The sequence below is a fragment of the Halichoerus grypus genome, chromosome 5, assembly GCF_964656455.1.
Source record: "Halichoerus grypus chromosome 5, mHalGry1.hap1.1, whole genome shotgun sequence".
NCBI classification, from domain to species: domain Eukaryota; kingdom Metazoa; phylum Chordata; class Mammalia; order Carnivora; family Phocidae; genus Halichoerus; species Halichoerus grypus.
Genome location: NC_135716.1, coordinates 156,828,191 through 156,841,852, shown reverse-complemented (window position 1 = coordinate 156,841,852; position 13,662 = coordinate 156,828,191). Strand labels below are relative to the sequence as shown.

Here is a 13,662-nt window from a genome sequence, read left to right as displayed (position 1 = left end):
TCTAGTTGACTCTTGTTAAATCTTGTCCTAGACATTTTGGAAGATTCAGTTTAAAGTTTAGGAGTATTATTTCCTGGCTTTACTCAAATTCCCTTATGACCTCAATTGACAGATCTTGAGTCACAGTGAAGCAACCTACTAGAGTGAGCATTGCTACATTTGGGGAGTCAAATGCCATTTTGATGACTACCCCCAACATCCCATTTCTCCTACCACTCATACTTACTCATATTCCAATGAAATATAACATATGGAAGAGAGAGCTTGATTCATCACTTCTTCCCCCAAATTTTCCATTGCTTTTTATCAATAGCATTACTGGGGATCAGATAATGAAACAGTAGTTAATTCTTGATGAGAACTAGTAACTGCTGGGTTGTAAACTTTATTAACTGCTGTCAATGGTAGAATCCTGGTTCCTGAAATGATTTCTCTTCACAAATTAGTTTTACATTTTGGCTTGGTGGCCTCAGTGAATTGGCCATTGTATTAAACATGAAATGACAAGGTGTCAGTCATCTTTCAATTCAGTTAAATAACATGTTGTTTAGGCCTCAGTTTATCCAGTTTGTGTATTATCTAACTCCTTCCACATTTTCAACCCTTCTCACTAATTTTCCTCCTCCTTTTCCCCAATTTTGGTTGTCATAATGATCATACAGACAACTACTGGATCATGGTAGGAAGAGACACTCATATCAGATTAAGTTACCTGTTAGCTCTGGTAAAAAATACATGTAGTGGGAAGAGGTATTTAAAAACTATTAGGTTTGGAAAATGAGATTTGGATCTGAGTTTATCCCTGTGTCTCATGTTGTTTCTTAGAAAATTGAGAGCTAATTGTACAGGACCTGGTGAGTGAGTGCTAATCTATTAATATTAAATCAGATGATGTAGCCCTGGACTGCAGACCTATGAGCAGTATTTTTCTGATGTTCTAAAATAACCCTTTGGCAATGGCTCTTCTTTTAAATACACTTGTTTAAGGATGTGATTATCTTTGGATGTGTAATGTGAACATCAGAGTAGAGAACAAGCATGTGTTTTCTTTACATAGTACAAGTTTTGTTGATCCTGGGATTTTTAACTCTCTTGAGCATAAGACTCACGGGTTTCTGGGATCCCTAAGGCACTGAAGTGATTCCTGTGTGGCAGAGAAAGCTGCTTAGATATTGCCTTTTAAAAAATGCTTTGACTTACTTTTAGGCCCAAAGATACAGTTTCCTCATCACCCAAAGACATTGTGACCTTTAGGGTAAATTTTTGGACTGACTTAAGTAGTGATAGGACAAAGGACAAACATACTAAAAATTCCAGATATGTCAGTGGTAACTCTACATAGTTTAGGCTGGGTCCCATTTTTGGATAGACCCTTGTGAGGTTGTACTAGTCCAAGGCTTAATCTTTAGCTCTGCGGTTCCATGTTTTATCAGTGTGCCTGGAATAGCTGCTAATCAACCTCTTCAGAGACTGGTTTAAACTAGGCACTATCTTATTTACCATGTAAGGATCTGTCTTTCTGATGACCTGGATACCTGTGTCCACTATTGGGATATTACTTTCTCAGTACCAAGGTTTGTAAGAATTTGAGAGCTTTTTAATGAACAAAGAATTAAAATATAAGAGATTTGATGGTCTTGTGGAATATTTACTTCATACTTCAGACTGTGAAACACCACTTAGAATTCTGGAGTTTGACAGAAACTTTGTAATATTTTGTACTTTTCCCTTCTGCTACATCATACCTCTGAAATGTTTTACCTTGAATTACCTAACTATTGCCTCTGTTCCAGTTTCCACTACATACTCTTAGATTTAAATATGCTTTTCGGAAAAGGTAGCACTTTCATGTGTTCAAAATATAAAAGGTTCAAAGGCGAGTATATACAATGAAAAGTTGTGTTCTTATTCCTGGTCCCTTAGCCACCATTTTCCCTTCCTAGAAGTAACCACTTTTGGTAATTTCTTATGGGACTTTTAAGAGATAATATATGCACAGGCAAGCAACTACATTTAAATATATTCTTTTGCAGTGCTTTTATGCAAGTAGTAGTGTATTGCTCACAGTCCACGGCACCTTGCATTTTTCAATCAGCAGTATAACGTGGAAAGCATGAAAGTGCTCTCTCCATGCACATTAAAGAGCTTCTTCATTCTTTCAAGGGATTTTCTTTTTTTTTTATTACATTATGTTAATCACCATACATTACATCATTAGTTTTTGATGTAGTGTTCCATGATTCATTGTTTGCGTATAACACCCAGTGCTCCTTGCAGTTCTAAGGCTATACCTAGGTTATCTTGATTAAGTTGAAAGAGATGCTTAAGTGATTTGGAAACATCTGCTCTTGATGAAGTCATCTTAGAAAGTGTCCTAGGCCCATCCATAGCTCAAATAAGCCCACCTTTCAGGTGGCACAGAAGCAAAGTAATGGAAGGGGCTGTCGACTTGATGTTGAAACATCCAGTTAAACTCTTTCACTCAGCTTATTTTAGCTTTGTGACCTTCAGTACTGCACTGAACTTTCTCAGTTTAATTTTCCTCATTTGAAAAATGAAAGTGCCTGGTAACTAAAGTGTTACACAAATGTAAGCATTACTTATTACCACCATTGCTGGTCTTATTTATTCTATCTTGGTTTTATTTGTTTCACTTTATGACTTTATTCCCTTAAGTACTCTGGTTACTGGAAGCCATGGTTAGAATGACTCACCCAGTAATTCCCTAGTCTTTAAGCCAAAACCATTTCCTATATATGGGGGTTCTGGCACTTTTGCAAATGTACTTTATGGTACCCTTGAGGATGGTCTTTGGATGTTTCCTCACTCTTTAAACTTGTATGAAAGATTAGACCAGGGAATCTTTGTGTACAAATTTTCTACAGTAGTCCTAAATTTTAACTTCAGTAAATTAATCTCTAGCTTTGCTTTATATTTGTTTTGTGTTGATAGATAGCTAAGTCATTGCTTGTTAACTAGCATTCCTTAGAACATGAACTTTCCTATCAATTTTTAATTATTTTACCTGTATCTGTGGCACCTTTTGAGAGGTTGAAAAAAATTCCATCAGATCTAGACAACAGAAGTTTTGTGTCCATCTCTAGTTGTTAAACACCCTTCTCCAGCCAAGATCAAATAACTTTTCTGGGTTTTTTATTTTTATTTTTATTTTTTTAAAAGACTTTATTTATTTATTTGACAGAGAGAGACACAGTGAGAGAGGGAACACAAGCAGGGGGAGTGGGAGAGGGAGAAGCAGGCTTCCCGCTGAGCAGGGAGCCTGATGCGGGGCTTGATCCCAGGATCCTGGGATCATGACCTGAGCCGAAGGCATATGCTTAACGACTGAGCCACCCAGGCGCCCCTTTTCTGGGTTTTTACAGCTAATGCACCTTAACTCGAACAGTCATGGTTGGGTTGACACAGTTACAGTGAAAGTAATTTATCAAAGTCCTCATTAGATTGTCTTTTAATATCAACTTGTTAAGCTTGTTCCCTGGGAGATACTTTCCTATTTGTTCTCCTTGTCCTTTAAATATCATTCTGTGGCAGTGGGATAGAGAGTAGAAAATGCCTTATCGTTTAGGGGGAACTCTGCAAGCCTGCAATCCCACACTATATATATTCATTCTGAAAATATTTGTTAAGCACTTACTTGGTGTCAGACACCGTATCAGGATATGTGGTAGATTCAAAGGCCCTGTCTTTGGTCCGAAGGATCATACAGTTGAATGGGGAAGCAGATGTGTAAACTGATAAATGATGCAGTGTAGTATTATCATGGCATTGTGTGCAGGGAGAAATGAAAGCTCTGGAGAAAGCACACTAGTCTGCCTCAGGAAGTCATGGCTTCAAAGAGACAAGTAAGCTGTGTCTTGAATGATAAGCGTGACTTTGCCAGGTGAATTTAGGGAACTTGGCCTTGGAAGCAGAGGAAACAGAATGTGCAAAGCCTCCAAGGTATTGAGTGTGTGGGTGGGTGGGAGGATTCTCTAGTATATTTTAACTACATGTTGGGGAGTGGCAAGGGATAAAGGTAGGCAGGGGCCAATAAGGTTAAAATTCTAGCCCTGTAGTTGATTTGCTTTATAGTATTGGGATTATGAATATGCTTTAGACTCTCTATTGTGTAAGAAGCCCATACTATTGGAAGTCCACCTACTACTCAAATGAAATTATAAGTATTAAAGACATGAAATGTTTTCTAACTGATGAGTAGTAAGAACGGTCTCAGTATTGTGCCCACAAGACCAACATGGAAGTGTACGCAAGTACATTAAATTATCTTAGAAAAGTCTAGTGAAATGCCAGCGGTAGATATGTCACTTCTGGAGTTGACATTGATTTTTGAGGCTGAGCATGCTTAATACTCAAGTGGTCTAAGAGTGCTGAATATTTGATGTGTGCTCTTGGTTGCTCAGTGCTTAGGAGGTGTAAGCAGGTAGCTGCAGCCTGATCTCTCAGTATACTTTTCAGCAAACCTATTGCTTTCCAATAAATCAGAAAACTACTTTCTGCATTTTTCATCTGATGTCATTATGATATGTAGGTGGCAGCTTTCTTGGGCACAGTTGTCTATATAACTGTTCACCACATGAGTCATTGTCTGTTTCTATTCTTCTGCCTGAAAATTCCATCTTGGAAATGACGTCATGCAATTAGTGACTGCTGCACTTTACTCATTATCCACATTGCAGCTGGCTCTGTATGTTATGTTGATGGACCCTACCTATGGCACAGACAAGGGACAAAATGACTTGTTAAATGGACTCAGACTCAACTCCTCCAAATGATATCCCTGTAGAGATGCCAAGCAGGAATCTGCATAAAGCACACATATGTTTTACATTCTAAGCGTACAGTGCCTAACTTCTGTTATTGTGTCTGCTTAAATCCTTATCACAGTTGTACTTCTCTTTGAGCAAGTGGACAGTTTAAGTAGATACTAATTTTGAAGAAGTTCTGTGTTGGCCCCTGGAATGTGACAGTTCAGCTTACCACACTGAAAAGGTAGGAACCAAATCTATGTAGAGTAGAACACCTTAAAGTTAATTTACTTTAACCAAATTCCTCTGTTGTTAAAGAAATATTCCTATATTGATAAATTTTTAAAAAATTATACTGTGCCACTGTTAACATGTCCGCTAGAATGTAAGCTCCATGAGGGCAGGGGTGGTTGTGCCTGTTTTACTCACTGTAGTATTTCCAGCACCTAGAGTAGTGCTTGGTATAGATGTAGCTCTTAGTAAATATTTGTTTGAATGAATGAATTGATCTTGTCATCTATAAATCTTTTGTTTCTTACTAGAAGAAATCTTTAACAGGTTATCTGAATATTTGTTTAATTCTTAAGAAACCTAAGTTTTAAAACATATTTTAAAGTTGGGGACCTAGCAGAGAAACAGACCCCACTGTAGATAGTACAAGCAGAGGGAATTCATTTTTTTAAAGATTTTATTTATTTATTTGAAAGAGAGAGAGAGAGCAAGAGAGCAAGCGGGGAGGAGAGGGAGAAGCAGACTCCCCACTGAGCAGGGAGCCCAATGTGGGGCTCATTCCCAGGACCTGGGATCACGACCTGAGCCGAAGGCAGATGCTTAACTGACTGAGCCACCCAGGCGTCCCAAACAGAGGGAATTTAATATACAGAATAGGTTACATGGATGATATAAGAGCCTAGAAGGTAAATGGGCTGGTGAGGCAACCCAGAGATTAACAACACCTGGGAGCTAGCGTGCCCCTAAGGAAATTAGAAGGTGCTGGTGATACCAAAGGCCTGAAGTCTGAGCTATCTGGTGCGAGCTAGAAGCATGGAAAGAAAAGCCGTTTGGTGGCAGCTGGAACTGTGACCCTGTTAAGAGAGCATTACCCTGGCTTCCCTCCTCCTCCTCCATCTTATCCTTATTGTTACCTCCCATTGATGGAACTTACCCAGAAATTGGTTGGCAGGGGAGCCTGGGAGATGTAGCTCCCACTGACAGAGTGGAGCAAGGGTAAGATCTAAGTGGAAACAGGCAGAGGCACAAAGCACTTTAAAAAAAAAAAATCTCCCAAGATGTAATTCTTTGTCCTTGGAGGTAATAGTTGAGTTATTTTGGACCAGAGATAAGAAGGGTTTTCAGGCAGATACAACCTCTTGTGCTTCTAAAGAATCTTAACTGTTGCTGAAACAATAATTAGTCCCAGGAAGTAATGTAACAACTCAGTCATTGCCTAAATAATTAGGATGTGTGTCTAGGAAAATTGGCTTCTGTTGAATCTTCCAGGGGCAGTTTATCAATTTGGTTACTCAGGAAATAAGTTTCCCATCCTGTTGATTTTGGGATGCCTTGGGCATGACTGTGTGTGTGTGTGTGTGTGTGTACATATATGTATGTACACACATACATTGAGCTTGTCCCATCTACAACTGAAAGACTTGAGTCAACACATAAGATGTACAAAGAGAGTTTTGAGGATTGCAGCCTCGTGGTACAGATTAGACTTTCCTTGACAGTTAATGTTAAGGTAATTGCAATAGACCTAATTTTCCTTGTGCCACATCATTTTAACTAGTCTTATTGGTTTGTCTGGGGTTTTTCCCCCACGACTTTAGGTAGGTTAGCACTGGGGGAGGGAGGTAAGACCACTGGATCAACTTTCTTCTGGACCTGAAAAGTATTTTTTGTTTTACAAGGGAGGTTGCTGCTGCCCCATTTCAAGGCCAAGCTTTCCAAGTTATCGCTAGTAGTTTTCTTCTTGATTATAAAGTGTTTAATGAGCTACGTGATAGAAGTTTGGCACTTTCTAGAAGGGCTTTTTTTTGTCAATCAGGTCACCTGCCTTTGGGCCCCTGCTACATTAATGGACTTGGTGGAACTAGGCCAGCGAAGGTTTTCAGTAGAGTGTGAGTATGTTTCTTCTTAGGCTGTTATTTTCCACAGGGGCCACATGTAGAGGACTCTGAGTAAAGTTACCATCTATAAAAATTGCGTAGGTTTCATTGTTTTTCTCTTTCCTCCAAAAATTAATTTCCTCTTGGCAGGTATAATTCACAGATGTCATTAAAAAGTAATTTGGTTCTAAAAAGCATATCAGACTGCTTCCCAGAGTACCAGTTCTTTTCAGCCAGTTCATTTCAGTTTAAGAGGTACATCTATGCATTTTTGAAGCCTCATGTTTAATAATTACAACATTTTGCTACTGTATTTGACTCTTCCATTTTCCAAACTTTCTCCTTCCCTACCCCACTCTTCTGGCTCCTGTATTTCCCCACAGGCTTTGTGGATGCTGGTCCATTGATGACTGAACTGCTGGTCCCTTCCCAGTGGAAAACCCCAGAGATGAGCCAAATCTGCCTTCAGCTGTGGCCATCCATCAGTGTAAGGTTGCCCTGGCGGTTGTCTTCAGTTTGTCTAACACTCCTCTGCCCCGCCCCCCTTCCCCATCCTCCCTCATGTGTGGCTGAAACTTGCCCTGGAATCCCACCTTTGTAACATATCACTGGGTAGTAATAAGATTTTAATGTTGCTGCTACTTTTCATTTTCAAGTAATGTTAAGTAGTTCTCCGACCATTTTTGTTGACCATAGCCCTCTCCCCCGCTGCCCCAGTTTGCATATTTCCTATGGGTATTCTGGGTGCTTTTAAATGCATGTAGGATACAATTTATTTAGAAAGTTTTGGATTTCATAAGCCCAATTGGAGAATGTTGATTTTTTTTTTTAAATTTCAAGTCAGGACTTTCAAAAAGAAATTTCTTAATTTGAAACAATGAGAACTGGATCCCTCAGGCTCCATGTCCTTTCTCCTCACCCAAAAAATAAATGTGTAATGTTCTCATTTTATGATGTGTCAAAAGTAATAAGGCAAAGCAGGAGTAAGAGAGACCTCCACTCAGCTATAGTCGATAAGCCTGGCCTAGCATAGTGATTTGAGAAAATAGAGAACCTTTTCTTTTTCTTTTTTTTTTTCAAACAAGCATACTGTCTTTCACAGCTAGTTTTGGGAAGACCATAAAATCCCCAAGCCTCTACTGCAGAGCTTACATCTTTAAATTCAGGTTTACTGATATTAATCCTACAACATTACTTCCTGAAGTGCACTGAAAGTACATTTTGTTGTTCAGCTTCTTCCTCTTTCCTTGCCTTACTGGAAGTCCCCCAGTGTGTAGATTTAGAAATGAGTTCTCTGGTGTTTCAAGCCTTAAGTTAAACATTTTGTCTTAATATTGTTTAGATGGTTGCTTTTGTTCTTATGCCTCCAAAAAATAATCTTACAGAATTTTCTATGTGAGCGGGTAACATGCTGCAGTATAAAGCTCAGAAAGGAGAGGGTGCTGGTGTCTTCTTATTGATACTTTACCACTTGGGTTATAACTGTCACAAGCCCTTCAGTGAGAAATAGGAAGGAAATTCCCTGTTCTTACCATGACACTTTTATTCAAAATAGCAATAAACAGCACAGTTAATGGAAACCAATATAAGTGTGACCGCTGATTTGAGAAAGAAAGAGTGGGAAAGATTCAGGCTCTTCTGCTATGTTGAAAGCATATTTGTTGAAAGAAAGCTGTTTGGAACCGGGGACCCTGTCTCTCTGAAGGTAGGCCTGAGGAGTTTGGTTAGAGGAGCTATTTTAGACGGAGGAGAATTGTGAGAAAAACTCTTTCCTGAAGTGTGAGTGCTATGTTAACATCCCAGCTTGTAGGTGAGAGAAGGGAAGAATCCTTAAAGCAGCATTGGAAGGAAGATTCCAAAGCAGTTCCTCTGAGCATTCTGACTTTGTTCTGAGCCTCGTTTCTGAACAGGAGTCTGACACAAGTGACTCAAATCAAGGATCCATACTGTGGGCAGAGTAAAAATAGGGCTCAGTTTCATTAGACTTCTTAATGCATTGAAGGAAGAAAAAAGATTCATTACCATAGACCAGTTATTTTTTGTCTTGTGGGATATTGGGGAGTGGGGAGGCGTGATCATCCTTACGCTTATTAGCTAAACATCATTAAATGCTATTTATTTATTTTTTTTATTTTTTTAAAGATTTTATTTATTTATTTGACAGAGAGAGACGCAGCAAGAGAGGGAACACAAGCAGGGGGAGTGGGAGAGGGAGAAGCAGGCTTCCCGCCAAGCAGGGAGCCCGATGCGGGGCTCGATCCCAGGACCCTGGGATCATGACCTGAGCTGAAGGCAGACGCTTAACGACTGAGCCACCCGGGTGCCCCTAAATGCTATTTTTTAAAAAAGCACTTTGGGGCATCTGGGTGGTTCAGTAGTTTGGACAGCCGACTCTTGATTTTGGCTCAGGTCATGATCTCGGTCGTGGGCTCAAGCACCCCCCACCCCACCCCATTCTGTCACCCCTTCAGGTTCCACGCTCAGCACAGAGTCTTTTTGTCCCTATCCCCCCCAACCCCACTCCCGAGCACTCTGTCTCATAAATAAATAAATAAATAAATAAATAAATAAAATCTTTTTAAAAAAGCGAACACTTTATTTTTTTTCTGCTTTTGAAAATTACTCATTTGTGAAAAAAATCTTTGTGAAGTATGAAAAAATATAATGATGGAGAAGATACTTCACAAAATCCCTATCATCCATTTCTTTTTTACTTGCGCTTATTCCATAATAATTTTATGTCATTATTGTTTTGCTTAACATTTATCATAAGCATTTTTCATGACATTAAAAACATTTAAATACCTTTATTATATTCCATCATTTGAATATGTCATTACTTATTTAACTTTTGCCCAATTGTTGGACATTAGAATTTTTAGTTTTTCAATATTATAAACAATGGTACAATGTAAATTTTTGTATTGCTGTTAGACTAATGGATTATGTGTTCAGAGGTGAGTGGTCACGTGGGCCCTCTAATTTTAAAAAGTTGTCAGGAAGTCCTCTGGGCTGAGCCCATGCAGAGACAACCTTGCTATGGGGTTGTCATTCTGAACTGCTTCACTGTAGTGGACATCTGTTGAGGCAAAGAGTGGAGAGCTGTGGAGAATCCTGGCTTGACCATAAGGAACAGATTTATGGAACGTGATCACAGAAAGATGGGCCAACATATATTCTTATCTCATGCATAGTCTTCCACATTATATGGTTGATATATGGAAATATTGTTGTGTATTGATCAGCATCTTAATGTTGTTCATACAGTCCTCCTTCACTTACCCAGTCCACTGGGAAGATGGATTAGAGGTCCTACATTGGTAGAAACGGGTTAATACTACCGTGTTTTTGTTTGTTTTGGGGGGTTTTTTAGTTCTTTTTTTTTTTTTTTTTTTGAGATTTATTTATTTGAGAGAGAGCAGGGGAAGAGGGAGAGACAGTCTTAAGCAAACTCTGCACTGAGCACAGAGCCCGACGTGGGGCTCAATCTCCAGACCCTGAGATCATGACCTGAGCCGAAACCAAGAGTTGGGCGTTTAACCGACTGAGCCACCCAGGCACCCCTGCTTCTTCTTCTTTTTTTTTTTTTTTTAAAGATTTTATTTATTTATTTGCGAGAGAGAGAATGAGAGACAGAGAGCATGAGAGGGAGGAGGGTCAGAGGGAGAAGCAGACTCCCTGCCGAGCAGGGAGCCCGATGCGGAACTCGATCCTGGGACTCCAGGATCATGACCTGAGCCGAAGGCAGTCGCTTAACCAACTGAGCCACCCAGGCGCCCCACCCCTGCTTCTTTTTTTAATAAGAGCTTTCCTTGGACTATAAATTCCATCAAGACAGGGACTGTGTCCCATGTATATCTGTATGCCTAATGGGCAGCATCTGACACATAGTGTCTATGCCTCCATCGTGAACACTGTTATTCTTTTAATGTGTGTTCAGATCATATTCTTTTTTTGTCTTCTGAAAGTTATTCTCATGCTGTTAACTCAGATATTTGAAGATCTGTGACATTCCAGGAAGCCAAGCAGGTGAATTTCATGGTTGCTTTGTTGTAGTTTCTTTGTGCCCTTTCTTTTTTTTGTGCTTTTGGCATCCGTGCCACATTGAAAGCTGGAACCAGTCACGAAGCTAGTACTCTGCCCTCTCAGTAGGAGGTTGTAGTGTGGCACATCATCTTGCATCTTGGGAGAAATGTAGCATGGGGTGTGAAACAGGAGGCTGAAAAAGCACTCCTTTAGCCTTTTTGTGGGATGGGAGTAAATATTTAGACACTGTTCTCAGGTGCTGCAGAAATTAATAATAACCTTGCAGCAGTTTTAGAAGCTCTTCTTGTACCCACCGGAACAGGTTTGTTTAATTTGAAGAACCTTACTTTAGCTCTTTTGAAGCTGTGATTTTTTTCCTAGAGACCTACCCTGGATTCTTCTACACACTGTTCTTTTTGCAGGACCTTTCTATCCGTACCGCTAATATTTGGCCCACCCCCTTGCACCACACCTGACCCGAATCTCATTATACCCAATTCTGAAATATCTAGTTTTTAAACATGGTAGTGTTTTCTTTTTGAAAGAGCCAAATCTTCACCCTTTGTTCTCCTCCCTTAAGCCAGGGCTGTTTTGATGACTAACATGCGACCGTCTGTACTTTGATCCCAGAATTAATTTCTAGTCTAATGTTTGTTTGGAAATGAAAGTCCTCTAGCTTGTTTGGATACGGTTGTGACTCAGTTAAACTGGCACTGATTTTCCATCTGTTTGCCATTGGTTGGGGCTCCTCTGATGTGTTAGGAAAGCTACTGCACACCGTTGGGGAGAGAACGTCATGTGTTCGTGGTCTTGCACAAGGGTTTGTTTGTGGACTCAGGTTTTGTGTAAAAAGCCTCCTTCTGGCAGAAAGGCATGAGCCTCCCTTCAAATAATTGAAAGGCATATTCTGCCTGGCCACTTGTTCTTGAGCTCTAGTATATTCTCCACTTCTGGGCTTCCTTTGAGGAAGAAGAATATGGGTAAGAAGGGGTGTGAATAAGCCTTCATACACAATCTCAGATGTTGGGCTTCCAGGCAGCAGAGAGTGAATTGTTTGTTATAATAGAAAAGACCACCTAAAGAGCAGGATATCAATTTAGCGACCATTATTGAGCATCCATGTATAACACATATTTGGGGGTGTATAAAGATGATTCTAATTCCAGCCTACCTGGTAATTTCTCCTATGAACTTGGTTAAATGACTTGGCCTCTCTGGACCTTAGTTTCCCCAACTGTGCTTGACTAGATAATCCTTAAAGTTCTTTCCAATTTTGGAATTCTATATCTAAATGTTCAAACTAAATGGCCTAGAAATGATTCCTGTAGAGGACTTCTCAACCTCAGCACTGTTGATATTTTGGATACTTCTTTGTTGAGAGGTTGTCCTGTGCCTCATAGGATGTTTACCACCATCCCTGGCCTTGCCCACTAGATGCCAGTAGCATTCTCTGCCCCCACCCCCACCCCCCACCACTTGTGACAACTAAAAATGTCTCCAGACGTTGACATTGCCCCTTGGGGGAAATTGCTTCAGTTGAGAGGCATTGCTTCAGAAAGAGGAGAGTGGTGCTGTTTGAAGGTGGGCTATTTTTAATTACCTATTTTCATATTGTTCCTCTTCTGCTTATTACCCATGCTGGGGATGGAGAATGAAGAGCAACCTCATTGGTCAAGAGCTATATCACTCTTCTTTAGTGGCTTCTTTTCAAGATACGCCTTTCCTAACTGGGCAGGCTCACTTTGCATCTTCAGTATTTTTTTCAGAATCTGAGTAGATGCTGGTTGTTGCCAAGAGGAAGTTAAGGCTTTAACCTGAAAGAACCTAAAAAATGTACAGAAGTAAATGTCCCTAGAGGGTGAAGACAATGACTTCTAGTGAATCAAGTGAGCTTTTGTTACCTGAAGTTAGGTCATGAGTGATAGGAAATTCATTTAATTATAATATCAAGTTTCGAAATATCAGGTCCACCTGGCCGACTTTGAAATGATTGCCTAGCTTTTAGCTCAGTGATCCCTCCCTCACCACCTCCTCCCCACAACCTGCTGTTAGCCATTGAGGTAGTGATTGAAATGTACTAGTTATCTTATGAGATCTAATTTTAATACTTGTTACTTTTGCTGTAATATGTTGATTTTAGGTTGAATAACTTTGCATCCCCCCCGCCCCCGGTGCCATCTTTTCCTCATTTCTTGCAAATCCGGTCTTGACTGGGTTAGGTACAGAATGATGCTGTTTGCCGACTGGGTTAGAGTATGTTTTGTGAGCATCCTTACTGGGATGCTGTGGGATCCCAAAGCCATGATTGAGACACTTAAGCCTGTGTCAGTCCCTATCCCTCGGTCCTGGCAGGCTCCGTGTTCCATCCCAGCTGAGCCTTTGCTGGAGTAATTGCCCACATAGAGCCTTCAAGCCAAACAATTGTTCGTACTGAGATAGTCTCACTGTTTAGCTCCTAATGAAACAATCTCCTTCCTGCCCCCAATGAAAGCAGCTATTTTTTTATTTCTTCCCTCCCTTTTTGGAGACGCCATGTCTCAGCTGCCACTCTTCTGTCTTATTCATAAATGCTTTAAGCAGAGTCTTTGTGCAGAGGAAATTGGCTAGAGCCAAAATATCATGGGCTAACCAGGAGGCAAAGAGCATTAAGGATACCCTTTCCCTAACTTTCTATGTAGGATATTTAAATTACCTTTGTGTGATTTTCTGAGTCATAAGCAATTTAAACCTCAAGTCCACATAAGAAAAATACTAGGTTTTAA

General features: G+C 40.1%; 1 protein-coding gene across 2 annotated transcripts in view; it reads left to right on the top strand.

Moving 5' to 3' along the window:
• SMAP2 (small ArfGAP2) overlaps positions 1–13,662 on the top strand; it is a 46,994-nt gene that overhangs the window by 2,617 nt on the left and 30,715 nt on the right. Inside the window, exons 2-4 of one of the 2 annotated variants that reach the window (XM_078073325.1) lie at positions 4,906–5,010; positions 6,814–6,886; positions 7,258–7,361. The exons of the other annotated variant lie outside the window; for it this stretch is intronic. The gene's annotated coding sequence lies outside the window, so the exon portion shown is untranslated. The remainder of the gene's footprint in view (positions 1–4,905; positions 5,011–6,813; positions 6,887–7,257; positions 7,362–13,662) is intronic. 2 annotated transcript variants of the gene reach the window in all.